Raw genomic sequence first — 26842 nt, 5'->3', positions numbered from 1 at the left:
GAGAACATTGTACACAGAGACAGAAATATTGGTTGATGAAGAACTATGAATGACAACCATTCTCAGCAATACACTGATCTAAGACAATGCCAAAGGGCTAATGAGGAAGTATAATATCCTCCTCCAAAGAAAGAACTAATATTGATTTAATACAGACTGAAGCATGCTATTTTTCCACTTTCTTCCTTTTTTTCTTTTAATCACATTTTTTTTGTACAAAATGACAAATATGGTAATGTTTTACATATTCATACATGTATAACCCATATCTGATTGCTTGCTGCCTCAGGGAAGGGAGAGGGGAGGGAGGGAAAGAGGAAATAAAAATTAGAACCCAAAACTATAAATAAAAATATTTATTACATTAAAAAAACACATGAAATAGCATATGTAAAGTACCACTAACTTTAAAGCATATCCAGAATGGCAGTAATTATTTTTAAAATTTAGTGTATATTTTTTCTACCAAGCAAACAAATCTTGAAAATCTACATTTTATGTTCATTCTATAATTTTCAATTTAGTCAAAGTTTGATTTCCTCTTGTTGGCTGGGAGTTATCTGAAGGTTTGGGCTTTTCAATATTGAAGAATTCTCAAGAATCAATATGTCTAAATTTTCTCATTCTCTATTGTAATTCTATAACTGCAATAAAAATTAAAAGTTCATCTACAGTCAGATGATTATAATTGAACTGTGGAAGACTGAAAGAGAATAATTTTACTTAGAAAAATTATTTGATGAAGGATATCAAAACTCATTGGCAAAAATAGTATTTGCTTCTAGCTCAACAAGTATGGAACCCAGGCACTGATTGGTTAAATGATTTGCTCAATGTCAAATACAATGAATATTTGAGCCAAAAATAGCACCCACTATTCTTGACTCTTAGACCCCTAATATAATTATTAAATCCCATTAATAATTGAAAATCACAGTAAATTAATATATAGACTAATTTAAAGTTAATTTGCAGGCCAGAGATTGGGGTGGATGAAGTCAACATAAATTAGAATTTAGCCCAGGGGTATGGTTGATCTCTTGTGCCTTGTAGCCTCATGATTCCAACAGAAAGAGGATTATTAGGATCATAGAATCATATAGTTAGAAGGTGTCTATGAGTTCATCCAATCCAATATTTTATACAACGCCAGAATTCCTTTTAAAGCCTTCTTGACAAAAGGTTCTTTTAGCCACTGCTTGAATAATGTCTACACTGATGATTTGCTCAATACAGCATGAGGCATTCCATGGAAAGGTATAAATGGCAAGAAATTCATTCTTAGGTCAAACCAAATCTACATCTTGGTAAATTCTACCCATTTGGTCCTAGTTCTGGCCCAGGAGTAAGAAAAAATAGACTTATTCTTCCTCCTACCTTAAGGCACTTTAATTATTTGAGAGTAGTATCTCTCCTTAGTTGTCACTCCATTTCCATTCTGTTAACCAATTCTCTCAGGTTGAACATGAATAATACCACCAACTGTTTTTCATATGGCATTGTTTTCTGACTCCTCACCATCCTAGTTGTCCTCCTCTTGCCAGTCATTGGCTTCTCCATGCTTCCTTCACAATATGGTGCTTTGAATTAAACCCTGTGTTCCATAAGTTGTATGACTGACACAAAGCATAGAGAGAACACATTGCTTTTTTTGTGTGTGTGTGTGAGGCAATTTGGGGTTAAGTGACTTGCCCAGGGTCACACAGCTAGTAAGTGTCAAGTGTCTGAGGCCGGATTTGAACTCAGGTCCTCCTGACTCCAGGGCTGGTGCTCTATCCACTGTGCCACCTAGGTGACCCCCCCATTGGCTTTTATAGCAGCTGCATTAAACTATTGGGTAATATTAAGTGAATAGGAAACATATTTTCAAGTAGAACTTCCCCACTATATACCTGTGCAATTGAGTTTTTGATCCTAAATGTAGAGCTTTACATTGGCTCTTCTTAAAATGAATATTATTGGTTTGGGCCCCAGCCTTTCAAAAAAATTTTTTTTTTCTGAATGCTAACTCAATCATTCAGCATATTTACTATAAATTTCAACTTTGTGACATTTGAAAATCTGATTTGTCATCAATGACTTTATATATTACTGAAAAACAGGACCAGGCTAAAGTGAAACTAAACTAGAGACTTCCTTTCATGTTTCTGTAGGACATTAATTAACTCCCTTTGGGACAGTTGCTCAGACAACTGCAAATCTTCCATACAATTCCATACAATTATCTGCCATACAATTCACTATCTATTTAAAATAATTTTATGGAGGGGGGCAGCTAGATGGCACAGTGGATAGAGCACTGGCCCTGGATTCAGGAGGACCTGAGTTCAAATCCAGCCTCAGACACTTGACACTTACTAGCTGTGTGACCCTGGACAAGTCACTTAACCCTCATTGCCCCACACAAAAAAATAATTTTATGGGATATTTTGTTTATACTTTGCCAAAAAACAAAATATATGATGTCTATGGTGTTTGTGTAATCTGCCAGCCTAAAACCTTTAAAAAAATTAAATAATTTGACATGATTTGTTCTAAGGAACCCTCTTAGGTCCTAGCGATCACTGCATTCTTTGCTAAATGCCTGAAAACCATTAAAAAAAATCAGTTTTGGAATTCAGACAAATTGCTTTATAGCCACCCTCTTCACCTCTTGAATTGTTCTAATGCTATTTAAATTTTTTTAGCAATTATTTGAATAAAGGCATATTTGGCAAACTTAGTGAATTTGCAAATGGTACAAAGCTAGGAGTGACTGCTAACATATTTGATGTCAGTCAGGATTTAAAAAAAATCTTGACAGATGATAAAGTAGAGCTAAATCTAAGAATAGAAGTAATTTAATAGGGATAAATGTAAAGTCTTACATTGGCATCAAATAATTAATTTGATAATTAATCTTAAATAATCAATTCATTAACTATTAATTATTTATTAATTTGTGGGTTAATAATACTTTAAATAATTAATTTTTATAATTGCAAATTGGAGGCTGGGGGCTCTTATCCATAGACACCATTTCGATCTAAACCAGGTTTTGGGGGTTCTGGGACTAAAAGCTCAATGAGAGTCAGTGGTATGATATGGCAGACAAAAAACCCAGAATGTAGTCTTGGGCTTCATTGAAACAGATATGGTATCCTGAATGAGGGAAGCAATAGTCCCACTGTATTCTGTCTCTTCTGTTCTCATCACAATTGGAGTACTGTATTCAATTCTGCTTTCTGGGCTGGGTCCCCATTAGGAAACACTGTACATTGCCAAAATGGAAAGCATATAGAGGAGAGAGATAAGAACAGTGAAAAGCTCTGAGCTCAGGAACTAGAGGGCCTTAGCTTGGAGCAGAGAAGAATTGGGAAGTGGGAGCAGGTTGGACAGCTGCCATTTGGAAGGGTGTCATGTGCTTATAGCTCCTTAAAGTTTACAAAGGGCTTAATAGGACAATATATGCCTCAAAATAACTCAGTGAGGTAAGTACCACAAGTATTATCCAGCTGTTTCATTTTTTCCAGTGAGATAATAGATGCAAAGTACTTTGTAAACCAAGAAGTACCATATCAATGGTTCTCAAACTTTGAGGTCTTAGGAATTCTTTACACTTCTAAGAATTATTGAGGACTCTCCCCAGCCTATAGGAGCTTTTGTCTATCTGGGTTATAGCTACTGATATTTTCCATATTAGAACTAAAACATAGATATTTAAAATATTTCTTAATTAATTAATATAATAGTAATAAACCCATTACATGTTAACATAAATATATTTATGTTAAAAATAACCACATTTTCCAAAACAAAAATTAGTAAGAAAAGTGACATTTAAGAACATATTTAAAATTTTGAAAACCACTAAAATATTTTAAAAACACATAAAACAATTCATTTTATCTAATGTCTCGGTAAGTAGAAGAGAACTAGATTCTCCATCTTTTTCCACATTCAACTGCGGCGATACATTGCAATGTCATGTTAGATTAAGCATCTGAGGAAAATCTAGCCTTACACAGATGTGTAGTTGAAAAAGAGAATAGTATTTTATTTTTTGAATCATTATTAAATTTTGTTTTTAACTTATGGAAAAACAAGAATTATGGAAAAATCCAATAAAAAAGATGATTACACATGAAACTGAAAATCTACTATTCACAACTTGCTATTTCTTTCAAATATATAACAAAATTATCATGTAAATTTCTTTTTTTTCCTTTCCTCCCCCCCAACGAGATGACTACCATTAGACGCAAAGAGGTATATGTATATATGTATATATATATGTGTGTGTATGTATATATATATGTGTATATATATATAAACACACACACACACACACGCACACACACACACCTACTGGGTGATTTTTACAACAGACTTGCCAGTCTGATACTTCTGGAATCCACTCTTTCTCCTTATTTTGAAAATCATTACATTTGTTCATCTTCAGTATTTTGGCACCTCTCTTACTTTCTATGACTTTTCAACTATTCTTTTTTTAATTTAACTTAATTTAATTTAATTAAAAAAAATTTTTTTTTAGTGAGGCAATTGGGGTTAAGTGACTTGCCGAGGGTAAGTAAGTGTTAAGTGTCTGAGGCCGGATTTTAACTCAGGTACTCCTGATTCCAGGGCCGGCGCTCTATCCACTGTGCCACCTAGCTGCCCCTCAACTATTCCTGATATCAGCTCTGAAATTACATCTGCAAAATTTCATCCCCATTCCTTCCCTTGGTTATCTACCTTTGCTCCTATCCCTAGGATCATAGGCTCATAGGGTTTTAGAGCTAGAGTTGGGAAGGATCTCAGAGGCCACATAGATCAACCCTGACCTCATTTTACTGATGGGAAAACTGAAACTCAAAGATGATAAGTAATTTGCCCCAGGTCACACAGGTAGAGTCAGAGGGAGAGTTTGGGTGCAAGTCCTCTGGTTTCAGGATAGCTAGGTGGTACAGTGGGTAGAGCATTGAGTTTGGAATCAGGAAGACTCATCTTCATGATTTCAAATCTGGCCTCAAACACTTACTAGCTGTGTGACTCTGGGCAAGTCACTTAAGCTTGTTTGCTTCAGTTTCCTTATCGGTAAGAAGAGGTGGAGAAGGAAGTGGCAAACCACTTCAGTAAGAAAACCCCAAATGGGGTCATGGAGAATTGGGCACAACTAAAAAGACTCAATAGTAACAGCGAAAACCCTCTGATTTCAAAGCTGGTGCTCCTTCCATTATATTATATAACTTCCCTAATTCCTCTGATGTAATTTATTTGAACCTGCAGATTTGAATTAATTTAAAATAGCCAGGGGTCCTTTATACTCTTTTTACTTAACATAAAATCAACATCATAGATTTAAAGCTGTAAGGGAGCTGGGAGGTAATTTAGTCCAATATTCTCACAACTCTCAGTTGTTTCAGTTGTGTGAAACTCTTTGTGACCCCATTGGGGTTTTCTTGGCAAAGATACTGGAATGGTTTACCATTTCCTTCTCCAGTTCATTTTACAGATGAGGAAACTGAGGCAAATAGGGTTAAGTGACTTACTCAGGGTCACTCAGCTATTAAGTGTGTGAAGTCAGATTTGAACTCAGGAAAATGAGTCTTCCTAACTCCAACCTGGAACTCTCCACTATACCACCTAGATGCCCAATTCTCACTTTTTGTTTTGTTTTTTGTTTTTTGTTTTTTTTTTGGTTGGGTAATGAGGATTAAGTGACTTGCCCAGGGTTACACAGCTAGTAATTGTCAAGTGTTCGAGGCTGGATTTGAACTCAGGTCCTCCTGAATCCAGGGCCAGTGCCTTATCCATTGGACTACCTAGCTGCCCCCTCCACTTAGCTGCCCCCCCTTCTTTCTTCATATGAAGCTCAAAGGAGGTAAGTAACTTGCCCAAGGTCACACAGGTGGTAACTAGTAGAACTAGTACTCTAATCCAGATCCTTAAGCCATGAATCAAGTGCTCTTTCCTCTGTGCCACACACCCTTCTATCTTAATATAATTAGCTTTCTTTGTAATCCTATGTATTTTATTTTATACTTCTAAAGACATTCTGAGAAAGAGTACATAGGTCTCAGCAGACTGTCAGAAGGCTCCATGACATACAAAAGATGAAGAACATTTGGTCTAGAGGAAAGTCTATTGAGGGGAAACCCTGTGGAGAATTTATGAAAAGACACAGATATACTCAGCATGGAATGAGAAGGCATGGACTAATGGTGATCAGAACCTGTGGATGGAGTGTATACATTGACAGAATCACAGACCCATTGGAGTACTGAAAAAATACCTACCTTATAAGGTTGTTGTGAGGATCCACACACATATGCAACTATCCTGGTAAAAACGTAAAGTACTGTATAAATGTCTGTTATTGTTTGTTCTTAATAATGGCTAACATTTACTCAGTGTTTTAAGGTTTGCAAAGTGATATTTACAAATATGATCCCATTTAATCCTCATCACATCCCTGGAAGGTACATACTTTTATTTATTCTCATTTTACAGATGAAAAAACTAAGGCAGATAAGGTTAAGTGACCTGCTTAGGATATCATAGCTAGAAAGTGTCTGAGGCTGAATGTGATCTCAGATCTATCCTTATGCCTAATAGGGAAATTAGGTTCAGGGCTCCACCTCTTCTGCTTATATTTTTAATCTCATTCTTGTTTTTTTATTTTTTTAGTGAGGCAATTGGGGTTAAGTGACTTGCCCAGGGTCACACAGCTAGGGTCACACAGCTAGTAAGTATTAAGTGTCTGAGGCCAGATTTGAACTCAGGTAGTCCTGAATCCAGGGCTAGTGCTCTATCCACTGCGCCATCTAGCTGCCCCAATCTCATTCTTGCTAAAGAAGTAGAAGAAAGATAAAAATTGAGAAGCTCTATCATCTCCCTGTTTCTTGTTAATGCCTTTTTAATTTTTTCATTCTTTTGATTTCGTTTTATTGTTTCTTGATGTCTCATGGGGTTATTAGCTTCCACTTGCCTAATTCTGCTTTTTAAGGAATTATTTTCTTCAGTGAACTTTTGTACCTCCTTTTCCATTTAGACAGTTCTATTTTTAAAGAATTCTTCTCTTCAGTGAATTTTGGTACATTTTTTTCCATTTGGCTAATTTTGTTTTTTTTATTAAGGAGTTCTTCTCTTCAGTGGATTTTTATGCCTCTTTTACCCTTTGGTATATTCTGTTTGTTTGTTTTTTTGTTTTTGCAGGGCAATGAAGGTTAAGTTGTCTGAGGCCAAATTTGAACTCAGGCCCTCCTGAATCCAGGGCTGATGCTTTATGTACTGCACCACCTAGCTGCCCTCTATTCTTTTTTTTAAAGTATTATTTTATTCAGTATTTTGGTGCCTCTTTTACCAAGCTATTGACTTCTTTTTCATGATTGTCTTGCATCACTTTCATTTCTTTTCTTAATTTTCCTTTACCTCTCTGATTTTTTTTTTAATATGGAACGCTTCATGAATTTGCATGTCATCCTTGAGCAAAGGCCATGTTAATCTTCTCTGTATCATTCCAATTTCAGTATATGTTCTGCTGAAGCAAGCACACCCCTCTGATTTTTAAAATACTTTTTGAGCTCTTCAAGGAATTCTTTTTGGGTCTGAGACCTACTTATACTTTTCCTTTGTGGTTTTGGATGTAGCTGTTTTGTCTTTGTTGTCTTCTCAGTTTTGATCTTCCCTGGAACCATAATAACTTTTTTCAGCTTCCTTTTGTTTTTGTTGTTGTTGTTCATTTATACAGCCTATTTCTTATCTTTTAACTTTATGCTACAGTTGGGCTCTACTCCTGGGGTGGAGGGGGCACTTTCCCAAGCTTCAGGTTTTTTATGATGGATATTTTGAGAGCTAGCACTGGGCATCTGTCAGTTTTCAGTTCTTCCAAGATGGTATGATCTAAGGAGAGGTGTGGTCACTGCTCTCCTGGGCCTGTGCTTTGGTCTGTAAGTGATTACAAGAATGCTTTTCTATCCTGGAACTGTTAACAGGGTCCTCATTCCTCTGCTGCTGCATGCTCTAGTGTGCTAGTGTTCCTCCTTACTTTGAAGCTGTGGCACAGTACCATAGGGGCAATGGGACAGAGTCATGCATGTAATGCCAGCAAAGGGTTCCCTGTAATCTCCTTTTGATCAGTTGTTAAATCTCTTGCTGTTTGTGGACTGAGAACTCTAGAATCCATTGCTTTTGATAAAGTCTCTCCCAACACCTGCTGCTGGTTTGCCATGGTATGGTCTGCACTGGACTCCATTCTCACTCCAGTGAAACAGACCTTTTCTGTTGACCTCCTAAGTTATTTGGGGCTGTACAAATGTTTCACCCTGATCTTTTGTTGGTTCTTTCACTCCAAAATTCATTTTTATGTGTTATTTTAAAGTTGTTTGGAGGGGAGAGCTCAGATTAGTCCTTGCCTTTATTCCACCACCTTGCCTCTACCCTACTCATTAATATTTTATAAAAATAAATTTTATTGACTTCTTTTACATCACTTAAAGAAACTGTTTCTTTCCATTTATACCATTATATGTGTTGGGTTTTTTTTTTTTTTTTGCTCTCCTTAGTACACTTTGCATCAGTTCATATAACCACAAGACAACAAATATTCAAGGTTGCAAAATTACAGAAAACAAACTAGTCCCCAAAGAAGAGATCTCAAAAGATACCTATCCCTCTATACCTTTGCAGGGGCAGAGCACCACATGCATTCTCATTTTTTTCAATTTATTAATAGGTTTGGGTGACTTTTCCTCTTCCTCTTTTTCTTTAAAAAATTCTTTATTTTATATATAAGATAGTTCTCTGGGAATGGGATTTGGTTCCCTTCTCTACAATAGAGAGATTATACCCTTGCATGTCCCTAACTTGGTCAATCAGTCAGTCAATGTGTCAGGCACTGTGCTAAGCACTGTGCATACAAAGAAAGGCAAAAGACAGCCCCTGCTCTCAATGAGCTAATGGGCAAGAAAAGATATAAATAACTATACAAACCAACTATATATAGATTAGTGTAAATTTTTTTTTGATGAAGCAATTGGGGTTAAATGACTTGCCCAGGGTCACACAGCTAGTAAGTGTTACGTGTCTGAGGTTGGATTTGAACTCAGGTCCTCCTGAATCCAGGGCCAGTGCTTTATCCACTGTGCCACTTAGCTGCCCCTATATATATAGGTTAAATAGGCATTAATCAACAGAGGGAAAGCACTAAGATTTTGAAGGATTGGGAAAGACATAGAAGATGAGATTTTAGTTGGAACTTACAGGAAGCCAGGAGGCAAAGAGGAGGGAGAATATTCTAAGCTTAGAGAATGGTCATTGAAGATGTCATGAGTCTGGAGATGGAATGTCTTGTTTGTGAAATAGTGAGGGGCATAGCATCATTTCCTTAATTATTATTGATTTTGAGCTCTTAAAAATATGGTTGGTGATAGTTTAGATTCTTCCTTTGAAAACTATCTGTTCATATCCTTTGACCATTTATCCACTGGGGAATGGCTCTTGTTCATTTGAATCAGTTCCTTATGTATCTTTGGTATGTCTTCTACTAAAGAAACCTGCTACAAAGATTTTATTTTCTTCTAGGTACCAGGTTCCCTTATCATTTTAACTGTATTAGTTTTGTTTATACAAAAACTTAAAAATTTTATATAACCAAAATTGTTTATTTTATCTAATGTGCTCCTTTCTATCATTTCTTTGGTCATGACCTCTTCCCCATCAACAGATCTTAATTTCTTCTATACAAAGAGCTTACACTCTAATTTTTTGTTGTTTAATTCTTTCAGTCACGTCCAACTCTATGTGACCCTTTTTTTCTTGTCAAAGATTTTACAGATGAAGAAACTGAGGCAAACAGGGTTAAGTGACTTGCCCAGGGTCACTCAGCTAGTGTTTGAAGCCAGACTTGAACTCAGGAAGATGAGTCTTCCTGACTCTAGGCCCTACACTCTATCCACTACACCACCAATCTGCTCCTTGCATTCTAATAGGAGGAGAAAACACACACATATCATGGTCATGAATGTTACAGGAATGTTGAGTAAGGTTATCAGGGAGGAGACTCACAACCATCTTCCAGGCACAGTACCTGTCTACGAAGCACCCAGTTTTTAACGTCTAATAAGTATGTCATGATAAGGAGGTCGGAAGGACTCTTTCTCAAGGGGAAGGGAACTGGGAGAAGGAGCAAATACCAGAATTTCTTTTGCCTGTTAATGTCTCTGAATCCTTTTTAGGTTTCTGTGAAGCATGGGATGCTGCTCCCTCTTCAGGATGTCTGGAATCTTCCTACGGGGGAATAAGCATACAGTTCCAATGGCATGTTTTCTTTTCCTTCAGGATATGTTGTGTCGTCATCAGTCTCATGACTTTTATTTCCCTTCATCCAGCTCTAAATTTCGTTTAGGCGTGAGGCAGCTAGATGGTGCAGTCAATAGGGTGGCTAGTCCAAACCCTTGGGACACCTTATAGAGAGACAGTGTCCTTAGTCTTCCCTTCACCAGGGCTGCTCTGTTAGAAATTTATAAGAAAATTTATTCTGGTAGCAATATGAAGGGTGGATCAGAGAGGGGAGAAAGTTGAAACAGAAAGACCTATTAGCAGTCTATTCTAATGAGCCAGGCAGGTGATAATGAGGGTGTGTATCAGGGGTGGTGCACAGAGTGCTGGGCCTGAAGTCAGGAAGATTCATCTTCCTAAGTTCAAATATGACTTCAGACACTTACTAGGTATGTGGCCCTGGGTAAGGTACTTAACCCTTTTTGCCTCAGTTTCCTCATCTGTAAAATTGGGGATAATAACAGCAACTACACCAAAGGGTTGTTGAGAGTCTCAAATGAGACAATATGTATACAGTTTTTTTCAAACCTTAAAGTACTATATCCAAACGCTAGGTATTATTAAGTGATACCTCCTACGTGAGATATGATAGGTTATGTTTCAGTACCATAAAATAGTTTTTTTGAGTAAAGAAATTGAGTAAAGAAAGAATCTTCTAAAATGTAATGAACCATTAAGAATGACCCAACTGCCCTTAGAAATCATCACTCTAACTTGTCTTATTTGATCCCAACTTATTTAACAATGTCTGAAAGGTGGTATTGGCCTTTTACAGAAATTGGCAAAATTGGCAGAAACCTCTTCAAGCTATTATCAACATTGTGCCTTTGTCTGGCTCTTATTTACACTTTCTGGCTGTTACAGGCCTGTCCTTTGTTTGCTAAGATGGACCAGCTATTGACCACTAAGGTCTATTTTCAGAGCTCTCCTTTTTGATGCTCAGAACCCATCTACTGCACACCAGGTGCCGAGGGTCCTTCCCTTGGTAGAATTTCATTCAGCTCCTTTCCTTTTCTGATAGCTTTCTAATAAACCAACCCTGGTAAGGTGTTAATGACAGTTTAATGTGCTATCTCTCCAGGTTTATTTGCATTTCATCCCAATGAAATAAGTGTTGAAGAAATACTTTTAGCATAAAATGCAAACTTAAACCCAAAGGAAAGAAATCTGTAATGGTGGAATTTCTGGCACAATGAAGTCCAGTGGGGTAGGTTTTGAGGTGGGGAGGGACAGGGATAAAGAAAGGCCCCCTACATCCCTCAGATTATATCAGCTCTGCCTACCCACATGGCTGGACCTACTGGTGAGATGATCACCCACCATCTGTCTTGTGTGGTCAGATCTCATCAGGAGCTCTCAAAATTCTTGCTCCTAAATTTTATCCACCTCAGGCAACATGTTAATTATAGCATACAGATCTATGTTCTTTTTGCATTCGGGTCTTAAAAACAAACAAACTGTGTAAGCAAACTCAGATTGGAGAAAATATCAAGGAAAAATTGGGCAGCAGGTCATAAAGATTGTTCCTAATGTAATATAAATGTGATGTGATATAAATGCACTGTAATGTATCATCATTAGCTGAATGTCAGGGTTGAAAGTAATGAGTCATCCTAAAAAGTCTTTGATTCCACAGAGTATATTTATTTATTCTGCTTAAGTAACTCAACTTTGGTATTTAAATGGACACAGTTTATGAATCCATTATTAATGAGACTATTAAACCCTTCAAGCTGACCATTATCAACATTGTGTTTTGATTTGGATCTTATTTACACTTTCTAGGTGTTACAGGCCTTTCCTTTGTTTGCTAGGATAGACCAGCCTCTACCCAATTGGACCGAAGGAGTTTCAGATTTTAATTTGTTATGACAAACAAATTCCAAATGTTTTTTCCCCTTGTTAATAGGCAATGTTCCTTGGCAGAATGCTCACATATCCTCTCACCACCAACATTCCATCTTTAGATTTTCAAATAGTTTGACTTTTTTTCTTTAAGATTTAAAATAGAGGCCAATTTCAAATTATTATTGTTTTTAAAAATTTGTGCTTAAAAATCACCAGTGCTAAATTCTGATGGGCACATTCATTAACCAAATACCCACAATTTCTTGTTCCAAGGGGTTTTGTTCCAAGTGATATAAGCTGTACTATGGTCTTCCATAAGCACCAATTATGGCTGATCTTGAGACGCTTTCTTTCTCTAATTGGTAAAGTTAATTTGATTAAAATGGCAATTCTATGTGGGCAGTCATATTTATTTCCAGTTAAACCCATAAATGGTCTAAAAATGTTTTCAGAATGTTAAATGAGGCAATAATGAGTTTCCTATGGTTGAGTAAGAATGCACAAATTAGTATTATAACATTGCAATTAACATGCATCTTGACTGGACTCAACTTTGCCAAGTTTTTCCTTTTTCCTTATAGTCAATGTGAGATGAATCCAATAAAAAAATGGTGCAAGAAGATGTTGTAGAATGGAAAAAATGTATACTGCTAATTTCTGTAGAGATATATATCTACTTCCATTTAAAAAAAACCCCAAATCAAACTTCGGGGAAGAACTTCTACCAATAGGAATGGATGGGAAACTGTTCTACAATTTAAAGCTTTAAAAAGTTGCCCAAGACACTGAGGGAGCTGTTCAGTGACTTATCTAGAGTCACATAAGCAGTATGTGTCAAAGGTAGGACTTGAACCCAGATATTTAGAATCCAAGGTTAGCTCTCTAACCACTACACCACACTGCCTCTGAGATTTTTGTATATTCCACTCATGTATCAGTCATTACAGATGCTTTTCCTAAGTGCTTCTTTCTATTGTTTTACTGTCCTCAGAGGAATTCAATTCATAGGAGAAATCTATTGACCTCTGGTGACCCAAAGTGTTAGAGATTATCATCTACCCAACTACTAGCTCATTCCAACAGACTGTTCACACATTATGAAGGACATACTTATATACATATATACACATAGACATAATGCATGTATATCTATCTTTATTTTATTTTTTTGCATTTAGAATTTTTATTCTCCAAATTAGATATAAAAACAAATTTTGACATCAATTTTTTAAAACTTTGTGCTCTATCTTCTCTTCTTCCCTCCCTTCCCACTTCCCACCCCAAGAACTGAAGCAATTCAATATGCTATACATGAGTAGTCATGGGAAACATCTCCACATTAGCCAGGTTGTGAGAGAAAACAGACAAAAACAAAACTTCAGATTAAGGAGCTATCAAAGAAAATATGCTTCAATCTGTTTTCAGATATCATCAGGTCTTTCTCTGTAGATGGTTTACAATTTTCATAAGTCCTTCAGTTATATTGGATCATTGCCTTGCTGAAAATAACCATGTGCTTCCCAGCAGATAATGTTACATTATTGCTGTTCTTTGGTATACAGTACATTTCACTCTGTTTCAGTTCATGTAGGTCTTTCCAGGTTTTTCTGATAGCATCTTGTTCATCATAACCTTTATATCGTACCTTAAACTTGACAAAGAATTTTCTTCACAATAGCCCAGGAAAGTAGATACCATACATTTTGCCATTATAATTAATCATCATAACTATTTCCCTTCATCCTATTCCCTTCCCATGGTATTTACTCTATTTTCTATCTTCTTTTACCCTATTCCTCCCCAAAAGCATTTTTCTTCTGACTGCCCCCTCCCCTGCTCTGCCCTACCTTCTTTCACCCTTCCCTCTATGATGAAATAATGAGATTTAGCAGATACTCAAAGACCCACCTGGAGATGAATCTAGACTGATTGAATCAAGTGAGAGGGATTAACTGCTGATTAGCCTACTTCAAGTTAACTGGATTGTAATCACACCTTGAGAACACCTTCAGAACCAATGGATTTGGATGATGCCAACCAACCAGCTTGAAGCAGTGTGTAAGGACCGCCTCTGTTCCAGACCTATAAAAAGCCTCCACAATGAGTTTGCTGGAGAGAGTTCCTGATTAAAGCAGGCTCGTGGAGGAGGACTTGAGGAAGAACCCAACCAGGCTGGAACTCTAGGCTAGATAGACCTTTTCTTAACTTTCTGAACTCCTTGTGAATACCTGTATGCTTTAATTAAATGTTTAATGCCCAAAGACTGGTGCTGAAGCTTCTAATTTAAGGCGACCACAGTTCAGATTTTAAACATCACACCTCCTTATCCTCTTCCCCTCCTACTTTCCTGTAGGGTTAGGTAGTTTACTCCTTCCAATTGGGTATGTATGTTATTCCCTCCTTGAGCCAACTCTGATGAGATTAAGGTCTTTGAGCTAATTTTGTGTTCTAAATTTTCTTTCTCCCTCCCTCCTCAATTCTCCCTATGAAATCAAGCAATTCAATGTCATATATGTGCAGTTACAAAAACATCTTCACCTTCCTCGAAAGTGTTTTGCTTTTTACTGTTCCCTCCCCCAATCTGCCCTTCCTGCCTTTCCTTTTCCCCACTTATCTCCTTCCCCTCCCACTTTCCCTCAGGGTGAAATATATTGCTATACCTACTTGAGTATCTGTGTTATTACCTCTTTGAGTCAATTCTGATAATACTAAGGTTCACTCACTCCCCCACTCCTTCCCCCCTTCCCCTCCTCTCCATAAGCTTTTTCTTGCTTCTTTTATGTGAGCTACTTTTCCCCAGTCTACCTCTCCCTTTCCCTTTCTTCCTCTTACTCCTTAACTTTATTTTAAAGATTTCACCATTGGTTAGTTAGGTGGCACAGTGGACAAAGCACCAGCCCTGGACCCAGGAGGCCCCAAGCCCAAATCCGACCCCAGACATAAGCCACCCCATCTTGCCTGCCCCACAAAAAACAAGGATAAACAAAAAATAAATTCTTTACAAATATCATCCCTTTATATGCAGTTCAGACCTGTGTCTTCTGTCTAAGTGTATTACTTTCAGCTACCCTAATACTGAAAAAGTTCTTATGAGTTAAAAGTATTATCTTCCCATGTAGGAATGTAAACAGTTTGATCTTTTAATATCCCTCATGATTTCTTTTTCCTGCTTCCTTTTTATGCTTCTCTAGGGTCTTGTATTTGAAAGTTAAATTTTCTATTCAGTTCAGGTCTTTTCGTCACAAGTGCCTGAAAGTCCTCTTTTTCATTGAAGTACCATTTTTTCCCCTGAAAGATTATATGCAGTTTTGCTGGGTAGGTGATTTTTGGCTGTAGTCCCAGTTCCTTTGCCCTCCAGAATATCATATTCCATGCCCTCTGGTCCTTTAATGTAGATGCTGCTAGATCTTGTTTTATCTTTACTGTAGCTTCACAGTATTTGAATTCCTTTTTTTGTTTGTTTTTGTGTGGCAATGAGGGCTAAGTGACTTGCCCAGGGTCACACAGCTAGTAAGTGTCAAGTGTCTGAGGCCAGATTTGAACTCAGGTCCTCTGGAATCCAGGGCCAGTGCTTTATCCACTGTACCACCTAGCAGCCCCCTTGAATTCCTTTTTTCTAGCTGCTTTCAATATTTTCTCCTTGACCTTGGAGCTCTGGAATTTGGCAATAATATTCCTGGAGGTTTTCCTTTTAGGATGTCTTTCAGGAAGTGATTGGTGGATTCTTTCAATTTCTATTTTACCATCTGCTTCTAGAATATCAGGGCAATTTCCCCTGACAATTTCTTGGAAGATGATGTCTAAGCTCTTATTTTGATAATGGTTTTCAGGTAGTAAAATGATTTTCAAATTATCTCTCCTGGATCTATTCTCCAGGTAAGCTGTTTCTCCAAGGAGATATTTCATATTGCCCTCTATATTTTTATTCATTTGGATTTGCTTTACTGTGTCTTGGTTTCTCATGAAGTCACTAACTTCCATTTGTTCAATCCTAATTCTTAGGCAATTATTTTCTTCTGAGAGCTTTTGTATCTCCTTTTCCATTTGGCTTTTCAAGCTGTTGACTTTTTTCTCATGACTCTCCTTCATCACTCTCATTTCTCTTTTCCTTCTTTCTTCCACCTCTAAATTTTCCTTCTATCTCTTCTACTTTCTCTTCAAAGTCCCTTTTGAGTGCTTCCATGGCCTGAGACCAATTCATATTTTTCTTGGAAGCTTTGGATGTTGGGGTCCTGAGGTTGCTATCCTCTTCTGAGGGTGCACCTTGATCTTCCTTGTCACTAAAGAAACTTTCTACAATTCTCAACTTTCTTTGCTTGCTCATCTTGCTGTTTTTTACTTGACTTTTAACTCCCTCTTACAGTGGGGCCCTACTTCAAAGCTACACTGTCCCAAGCTTCAGAGGGTCCCAGGTGTTTCGGTTTGAGGGAGGGAAGGTTTTTCTCTTGCCTGGCCTGTTCTCTGGTCCAAAGATAATTTGCTAATTAACCAGCCAGTAGAACTTTGTGTGCTGTGGTGATTGTTAGCTTTGATGAGCCTGTGCCCCTCCCCCACCAGGGCATTGCTCAAGATTTCTTCCTGGTGCCCCACTGGGGTGGGATAGCTGAATTCCTCCTTAGGTCCTGCAGACACTCCTGTATTTTCCACGCCAGTCAGCCTTTCAGCCTTCTCACCTGAATGTAAGCTTAGTTCCAGAAGACACTGGTGCTGCAGCTGATTCAGAGGCTCAGGGGTACGTTCCTCTGGCACAGCCTGCCTGGAGTCTGTGTCGGTGTGATCACAGGGTTCATCTCTTCTTGCAGCTCAGCACGGCCTCCTCTAAGCTGTCTTTGGCTGGAAAAAATAACCTCAGCCCATCTTTTTGTGGGTTTTTCTGCTCTAGGGGTTGTTTTATGGCTGTTTTGGGGGTAATTGTGCCAGGAGCTCTGTGAGTTTAATGTCTTTCCTCTGCCATCTTGGCTCCCTATATCTGTTGATCTAGAGAAAGTTGTTCAGTTGCTTTAGTTGTGTCTGACTCTTCATGAAAATGCCATTTGGGGTTTTCTTGTCAAAGGTACTGAAGTGGTTTGCCATTTCCTTTTCCAGTTCATTTTATGGATGAAGAAATTGAGGCAACAGGGTTAAGTGACTTGCCCAGGGTCACACAGCTAGTATATGTATGAGGCTAAATTTGAACTCAAATCTTCCTGACTCCAGGCTCAGTGCCTTATCCACTGTGCCACCTAGCTGCTATATCTATTTTTATGTTTATACCTATCTCTATCTATCTATCTATTTATCTATCTATCTATCCAGTAATATATATGTTTTCTTGGTTATTTGTTTTCATAATGCACCCTGAGGCCTAGAGAAGTATTCATTGATTTGTTCATACATTTGTTAAGTTATTCATTTATTCATTCACTCATTCATCTTTTTTTTTTTGGGTGGGGCAATTGGAGTTAAGTGACTTGCCCAGGGTCACACAGCTAGTAAGTGTTAAGTGTCTGAGGTCGGATTTGAACTCATGTACTCCTGAATCCAGGGCCGGTGCTCTATCCACTGTGCCATCTAGCTGCCCCCAGTCATTCATCTTTCAGATACTTCTTGCATAGGGTGTTTCGTTTTGGTTAGTTGTGCAGCTGGATATAGCTGTAGTTCCTTCTACAATGTCTATTTGTCATTGTTTTCTCTTTCCTATTATGACCTAGGATACTGAAACAATTTCATCACAGCCATGTTGTATTTATATATTTAATGATTATTGTTTGATAAGGAAAAGCAGGATGGTATAGTTGATAGGGAACTCACCCAGGAGGCAAGAAGATCTGGGATCAAGTATTATTTTTTAGTGCTCCACGTAATTATTATTTTTTGGGGGGGGCAATGAGGGTTAAGTGACTTGCCCAGGGTCACACAGCTAGTAAGTGTCAAGTTTCTGAGGCCGTATTTGAATTTAGGTCCTCCTGAATCCAGGTCCATTGCTTTATCCACTATACCACCTAGCTGCCCCCACTCCAGGTAATTCTTTTTTTTGGTGAGGCAATTGGGGTTAAGTAACTTGCCCAGGGTCACACAGCTAGTAAGTGTCATGTGTCTGAGGCCAGATTTGAACTCAAGTCCTCCTGAATCCAGGGCTGGTGCTCTATCCGCTGTGCCACCTAGCTGCCACACTCCAGGTAATCCTTAAGGCAAGATGGTACAGAATTGTTGCCACTTTGCATTGGATGGCTAGATGTATGCAAGCAGGAATGAATAAAAAAGTAGTTATTAAGTAGTAGACACTACTTTAAAGTGTCTGGGTATACAAATAAATAAAGGAAAGAGTCTCTGTTCACTGGCAGTTTTCTACATTAATTAAAATCACATGTTTAGGCCAAAAAACGTGGTGATAATGATAAGCAATGGATGGAAAGTACAGAGAGGAAAATTTGGATGTGACGTAGAGAAAAATTTCTTAACAAAAAAGAAATGTCCAAGAAAGGGGAAAGGACAATTTTAGGAGATTGTAGATTCTTGTGTGCCTGGGTCCTCGCTTGCCTAATATGTTGAACCTGTACAGAACTGGTGAGAGAGAGAGAGAGAGAGAGAGAGAGAGAGAGAGAGAGAGAGAGAGAGAGAGAGAGAGAAAGAGAGAGAGAGAGAGAGAGAGAGAGAGAGAGAGAGAGAGAGAGAGAGAGAGAGAGAGAGAGAGAGAGAGAGAGAGCAGTGGCCTCAGGAAAGAGCCCTGTGGCACACCCATACCAAGGGAATTCTTATGCAAGTATGGAGGCTCATTCCCTGTTTGACCAGCTCCGGCACAAATGGGACTCTTTGTAAATATAGTATTAAATGGTAGTTTTTTAAATGAGTGAAGTTTCTCCCTGCCATAACGCCCCTCCCATTCCCAATACATTCAATAATTCTTGATGAATCAGGCAGTACAGTCATTTTATGGGGTGGGAGAAGTTCCCTAAGGGGGAGGTGGAGAAGCCCCTATATTCTTTCCATAGAGGTCCATTCCCTGAGATACTTGCCTACAGGAGGGCCCAGACTTTGCCCCAAATTCCATGCACAGGCAGTTCCCCACCAGCTGAAAGCAGCTGCGCAGTGTTGTTTATTTTATAATGTGTGTGGTCTCATTGTGCTGCCAGACTCATACATATGGACTGGACAAAGTGGCCTCAGATTCCTTCCAGCTTTGAGATTCTGTGATTCTTTGGCTCTGTGATGATAATGATAACCAGTTTTCATAGAATGTCTTAAGGTTTGCAAGGCATTTTACATGTCTTATCTCATTTTATCCTCACAACAATCCTGGGAGGTAAGTGCTGTTATTATCTCAATTTATAGATGGTGAAACTGAGGCAGACAGTGGGTAAGCGATTTGCCCAAGGTCATGTTAGCTAATAATTGTCTGAAGCTGGATTTGAACTCGGGTCTGTCTCCAGATGCAGTGTTGTACCCGCTGTGCCACCTAACTGCCTTGGTGATGATATTGATCATGATGACAACAAATAAAGAACAAGGAGCTATTTTGGATGCATTAGGAACTAAAATCTGTTTCTATGGTGATCTATTGCTTTGCTGGAGGACTAAGTGTTTTCATCTTGGATTCTAGTTCTTGTCCTTTCAAGTGGCCTTGGCCAACTTGTTTCTCTTCTCTGGACCTCAGTTTTTCATTTTTAAAGTGAAGATGATCTCTAAGGTCCCTTCTAGCTTAAATATTCTATGATCAATGATTCATCTGATTTAGAAGCCCGAGACATAAATCTTGTTCAGAAATAATTAGACTTCATAGAGTCTCCTTCAGCCTTTTTGAATTACAGGAAGTTTTGATCAAGGATATAGAAAGTTCCTAATGGTTCGAGTATGTCTTCTTGAGAATGCACTTCTAATATTGCCTTTCCTAGCACTCATGTTTACTATTCATCATTTGGCTAGCCAATTTTACTAACAGGAGGAATGCATATGAGTGTTTTGTGCTATGGAAGGACACTGAGAAGAACTTGGATGTTCCATGCCTGACAAAGAATAATTTAGTTTGAATTATGAAGGAGCTTGGTTGAAGGACAGGGAAAGGAATTGCTTTTGTTACCCTTTTGGCTTTTCTTTAAAACAAGAACAGAGAAGAAAAAAATATAATAATGAATCAGTTATTGTACTCATGAAAACTAGCAATAGTACCCCCAAGTGTCATTTAAATCTCAGTTTATGGAGAAAAATTTCCCATGGCTTGACCTTATATAAAAGAGAATTGAAAACACAGTCATGGAGGTAGGGAAATGCAAAGGCAGAGGGGTGGCTTCAGATATTCCCACAAGTTTCATATATTACCTGAACCTGAAAAAGTGCTGTGGGTGGAGTGTTGGAACTGGAGTTAGGAACACCTGAATTCAACTCTTGGATCAGATGCTTACTAGCTGTATGACCCTATGCAAGTCACTTAATATTCCTAGTCTATAAAATGGGGATAATAATAACACCTACCTCACATGCTTATTGTGACAATCAAATGAGATAACATAGGTAAAGGGTTTTGCTAACCTTATGGTTGGCTGTCTTTCTTCATTCTCAAAGAGGACCAGAATGACATCACCATGTTTGAGTCAAGTTACAACGTGTCTGACTGTGGCTGATCAGACCAATACTATCTCAGAAAGCCCTACCACAGGTCAGGCACAAGTAGTTCATATGAATATTTGTGGTGAATTCTCTAAATTTGTGCATCTCATGTTTTTGAGCTGCTGCAATTCTGCTTTGCTCATGGGGCACAGTGCCTTCTTTGATGCGGGTACACCACACTGGGCTGTCTTTTGCCAGTGTTTCCCAATGCAATGCAATCAGTTCCAAAGTTCTTTAGTTCTTTTTCAGCAAACCTTATAGCGCTATATAAATGCTAGCTAGTCGTGAGACATAGATCTAAAATGTCGAAGTTAAGAGGATTATAAAATTGGAATACTTCAATGGATGCATGATTTTATGTGGGTCTTCTCTCCAACAGTGTTGATTCATATCCTCTTATTCCATTTGAGTTTTCAATGTCCTACCCTTTTTCTTCCTTAACCATCTTCCTAACACACCATGTACTGTCTTTTAGTTTTTTTTTTTTAAACATTCCATGGATATGAGTGGAACTTGGATTGCCTACCTTTCATCCTCTAGTCTTACAATGTAACTGGCCCATCTTCTTGTCTGATTATATAATTTCTAGATATTATCTTTTTATGTGACTTTTTGCTAGTATACTGTAGCCCATATATATATACAGACACACACACACACACACACACACACACACTTGCCTTGCCTTTCTTGGCTACTTTTTGGATGATCCACATGTTTGATTATCCATAAATTGTTCTGTTTCATGAATTTCAGATATATATATATATATATATATATATATATATCAATCTAAAATACAGAATGGTTGGATTAATTCCGAATTCCACCAACAGTGATCTAGGTTTTCTTTTTTTCCATAGACCCTCCAACATTTGTTAATTTCCTCATTTGTCATCCTTGCCTGTCTGAAAGGTGTGAGGTAGAATATCCAAGTTGTTTTAATTTGCATTTTTCAAATGATTAAAGCATTTCTAGAGAGTATTTTTTCATATTATTTTTGATAGCTTGGTCATCTTCTTTTGAAAATTGTCTATCAATCTCTTTTGACCACATATATATTGGGGAATAGCTCTTAGTCTTAAAAATTTGAATTAGTTTCTTATGTATTGTGGATATGGGACTTCTATCAGCCCAAGCTCATTTTGAGATTTACCGCTATCTATGCTATTTTTATTGCACGTAGAGCAGGGCAAAATCCTGTGGCTGAAATAAAGATGTGTTATTTCTCTGACAATTCTCTATATTACTAATCTAGTATCAGGTTAGCTTGATATGATTTTGTTTTTAGTAAAATCTTAGTACCTCCTACTGATCACCACATGTTAAATTATTTGCTTACGAATTATCTATTTGATAATCCTTTCTTGAACTTATCCAGGTATTTACCTAAAATAACTTCTTCATGATTTTTCTGAGGGGGTTTTGAGATTATGCCTGCAATCTCCTTTTGCTCACTATAGAAATTTTAACTCATTTAAGTGAACAGCTGTTTTCTTATTATATCCTTATTAAATTAATATTACATTTTAATAAACAATAGACCTCTTGTGTGGAAAGTATCACGTTCACCTATCTCAAACTTCAGTTCCATTTTGGGGGGGGGGCAGGGCAATGAGGGTTAAGTGACTTGCCCAGGGTCACACAACTAGTAAGTGTCAAGTGTCTGAGGCCGGATTTGAACTCAGGTCCTCCTGAATCCAGGGCCAGTGCTTTATCCACTGTGCCACCTAGCTGCCCCAGTTCCATTTTTTTTTTTGGTGAGGCAATTGGGGTTAAGTAACTTGCCCAGGGTCACACAGCTAGTAAGTGTTAAGTGTCTGAGACTGGATTTGAACTCGGGTCCTCTTGAATCCAGGGCCAGTGCTTTATCCACTGTGCCACCTAGCTGCCCCAGTTCCATTTTAAAAAATGGAACCTCTCAAGTGAAAAAAAATTCTTTAATAGAATAGACAAAAGTAATCCAGGAGTTCAGTAGCTCCATCCTCTGCCAGTGTTATTCCATTTTTTCAAAGTAGTCTCCTCACCATCCTCTTTACTCTTTATTGCTTCAACTTGTCAATGTTCTTATGAAAATGAGATGCCCAGAGTTGGACACAGCACTCCAGAAAATGAGAATATCTTATATTATTTGTTGGAAATTATTTGATGGAAAAGACCTTAGCCCAACCACCTCCTTTTATAGATGAGGAAACTGAAGCCCTGGGACATTAAGTGACTTGTTAAAGGTCATACAGGTAGTAAGTAGCAAAGTCAGTATCTGAGCTCAGAACCTCTGACAGCAAACTTGTCACTTTTTCCACTGTATCATGACTAGGGTTAGAAATGACATTTATGTTCATTCATTCTAAGATTACATCCTTTTTGGGGGTTTCTTGTTGGGTTGCTATATGAGTATGCTAAGTCTGTGTCCTTGGCTCTCTACTTGTCGCTCTTTATGTGTTTCCTATTGTGGATTTGGAACATTTCCATTGTGTCAATTATTATCTCTATTCAAATGGCTCTGAAATCTATATTTCGGTCACTCTCTTGAGTTCACATTTACAACTGCTCGCTGGCCATCTCCATCTTTATATCCTGCTAACAATTCAAATTCAGCATGTTTGAAGTTATCCTCTTCCCTTATAAAATGCCTTTCTCCTCCCCAGGCTTCTTGTCTTCTAATCAATTGCTAAGTTCTGTATCCTGCAAAGTCCCATCTGTCTCTTGGATCTTTTCCCTCCCTTCCACTACCACTTCTACTATCCTTACTCCACTGCTCATGAACTCTTGCCTGGAAAAACTCCTAATCAATCTTCTTGGCTCCAGTCTCTCTATTCTCTAATCTCTCCTTCATATGTCTGCCAGGGTTATCTTCCTTCTGTGCAATTTTGATCAATGGAAAAAAATTGTCTACACATTACTCATGGTATAAAATACAAACTGCTTATCCTGATGGAAACTTCTTGCCCAGGATCTCAGCTTTGAACTCACATAGAGGGACCGAACTTCAAAAATAAAAGAGGAGAAAAAAAATCAGTTCAGCCCAACTAACTCATACATCAACTAAGTATATAAATATATAAATAAAATGGGTGCACCCTCAGAAGTCACTTGGGGAAGATATTGAGGCTGCTGAAATATGACTTGCTTGGCCTGGAAGGAGGCTGAAGTAGCTTTGAGATCCAGGCCAGGGGAAACTGCCATCAGAAAGTGAGATAAAAAGTACATAAGGAAATATATAAAGAAAAATGACTGAAATTACTGAAGGTTTCAGGAGAAAAAAAAAGAGATGCTATTAAGACCTTGAGTAGACAAACCAACAGGGAAGATATTAATAACAGAAAGAAATATGGCCTCCAGATAAGCTAAAAGAATCCAGACATCTAAAAATAAACATTGCAAGAAAAAAGGAAAATGAATCAATGAGCCAAAGAATCCCATAGATTCCCATGAGAACAAGGTGTCACAGAAGGAAGTCCTTGAGTGAGTTCAAAGAGAAATAACAAATATGAAAGCAGAATTTATGGCCTGCACAACAGAAATAAATGACAATAGGAAAACTTTAATCATTGAGACAATAGTAGAGTAATGAGTGGATTAGAACTATTCAAAAGTTGAATGGGCTGACTTGGAGCTTGTAGGATCATAGATTTAGAGTTGGAAGGGGCTAAGAGACCATGGAGTCTAATCTCATTTTACAGATAAGGAAACTGAAGCTCAGAGAAGTTAGGTAATTTTCCCAGCGCCCTACAGTTAGCAAATATCACAGGAAGAGTTTTATCATAGGTCTTCCTAAATCTAAGACAAATGCTCTATCCACTAGGCCCCTAGCAAGCAACTGGCTTTCCCTTTAATTTTCTGTTTATTCTATTCCTTTGAGCCAGGGCAAAATAAGTTTGTAAATTAAAACAAACAAACCAAAACATCCATAACTGCAGTACTTATAGTTTCAAAGAAGTGAAAAATAGAATGAGGGAAATAATTAGGTAAGTATTTGCATAAAGAAGAGGGAAGTATTTGTTTGGTGGTGGAGGAGAAAATGGTATAGTGTTTTATTTTAAGCCGATCAAATATACAAGAATAATATTTTAATATTAATTCTCAAATGATCTCAGCTTTTTAATAGTGAGATTCTCTCTCAAGGTATTTAAAGCAAAGCTGGATAACTACTTTTGGGTAATACTGTAGAGGAGATTCTTGGTTAGGATTGTTTGGGTTGTTACAGATATTCCCTAAATTCCATTTCTATTTGGATTTGGTGTTTCTATGATTTCTTGATAGATAGCTGAAATCACTCTTCATCACTATTGTCAACCTCCATAGAAGTTTGTGGTCTGCTTCATCATCTTATCCATTTCTTATACTCCCATCACAACATCACTTTCATTATTGTTGTTCAGTTGGTTTTAGTCATGTCCAAACCCATTAAGGGTTTTCTTGGTAGAGATACTGGAGTGGTTTGCCATTTCCTTCTGCAGCTCATTTTACAGATAAGAAAAGTGAGGCAAACAGAGAAAAAGAGACTTGCCCAGGATCACACAGCTAGTAAATGTCTGAGGCCAGATTTGAACTTCTATCACTACTTCCTAAATCCTGACCCAAAAGCTCTCCACCATGCTTCCTTCTGGCCTATGATTTTTTTTTTCATGTAAGCATATCACTTTTGTAAAGAATTCATTGTTATTTGAGGTTTTTATGCCTCAGCATGCACTGGCCTGGGGCTCCGCAAGCTGCACGGTGCTCCACCCACTGGTTGTAGCCATTGCCATGGCGCTGGCACCTCACATCACCACAAGGACACCTACATGGGCCTGGAAAAATTATAATGATTGGAAGCCTAGTGAGGGCAGTCATGTGACTGTCAGCAGCCATCCCATTGGCTGGGGCTGTGTGGGGTTTTTTTGGGATGGGGGGAGGAGAATTGGGCATTCTAGCTAGACTCTGGAAGGACAGGAGGTCTGCTGCGTATTCTCAGCTGATTCCTGGGCAGTGGTATTTTTTGAGGTTGTATAATTTCCCTTTCCCCATTTTATTTCCTTTCCCTTGATCCTACTGATCCTTTTTGTGTTTGTTTTTTTTTTAAGTTCGTTCTTGTTAAAATAAATCCTGTTCTGTTTTGAGGGAGGCTGCGGGTCTCCTTCCTTGCCCCAATATTGCAGCGAGCCGCTTAGCTAGCACTCCCCAATTAAAAATTGGTCCCCACACTTTCATAAACAATGCTTATTACTTCTATCTCATATCTATTTGAATACCATATTCTTTACCATACATATATTCTGTTCATAATTTCTGTATCCCACCAAGACTTAGTGATTCGTAAGAAGTTGAATTTATGATTTTTATTTTACTTTATTGATTTTCTCTACTTTTTGCCTCTGCATAGATATCTGAATCTAGGAGTTTTATTGCTGATCCTGTCTTTGCATGGTGTTGTTTTCTGTGAAATATTTGTTCTTCTCATTGATATTCTTTTTTTGTAATATCCACTAATCTTTTTTCTGTCTTGGTAGGTCTGTCTGTCTGTCTCTCCCTATCTGTTGTCTGTCTGTCTGTTCTCCTTATCCACCCCCATCTCACTGTCTTCTTATCTCTTTGAACATTATTCTCTTTCCTTTAGTTTACAAACCTCTTGATTGGATCTACACATTTCCAGACAAATATCTATATCTACAGCTCTCTGTATCTATATATACACACATAAAAATGTATATATATATATATATGCATATATATATTTATGGAAGAAAAGCACTTATTATGTTCTGGGCACTATGCTAAGCACTTTTACAAATATTATGCATTTGAACGTGATCTGGGTTATAGCTAAAGCCTAGGATAAACTGATATTGATGACACAGGTTCATTCTTTGTATTTGTCCTTGGTTATCTGCCTTTTTTTGTATGTGTTATTTTACAAATTTGGATCCTTTATGAGCATCTTGTGCAGCCACATTGTTCTTTTTCTCTCCTTCAATGGAGCCATTTGAAATAGGACTATTAGAATTTCATTTTTGGGACCCTCCTATCTGTTTGAGCTTACTTCTCTCTCTCTCTCTCTCTCTCTCTCTCTCTCTCTCTCTCTCTCTCTCTCTCTCTCTCTTTTTGCAGG

The 26842-nt window shown here is 37.9% G+C and overlaps 1 non-coding gene across 1 annotated transcript; it reads right to left on the bottom strand.

Moving 5' to 3' along the window:
- Nucleotides 1–7428: 7428 nt before the first annotated feature.
- On the bottom strand, nucleotides 7429–7535 carry LOC122737611. Its single transcript, XR_006354430.1, has one exon. It is a non-coding gene; the product is annotated as a U6 spliceosomal RNA (small nuclear RNA).
- Between the last annotated feature and the right edge of the window lie 19307 nt (nucleotides 7536–26842).

This window comes from Dromiciops gliroides, chromosome 1, assembly GCF_019393635.1.
Source record: "Dromiciops gliroides isolate mDroGli1 chromosome 1, mDroGli1.pri, whole genome shotgun sequence".
Taxonomy (NCBI): domain Eukaryota; kingdom Metazoa; phylum Chordata; class Mammalia; order Microbiotheria; family Microbiotheriidae; genus Dromiciops; species Dromiciops gliroides.
The sequence above is the reverse complement of the archived record's forward strand: the minus strand, read 5'-3'. Positions and strand labels throughout refer to the sequence as shown.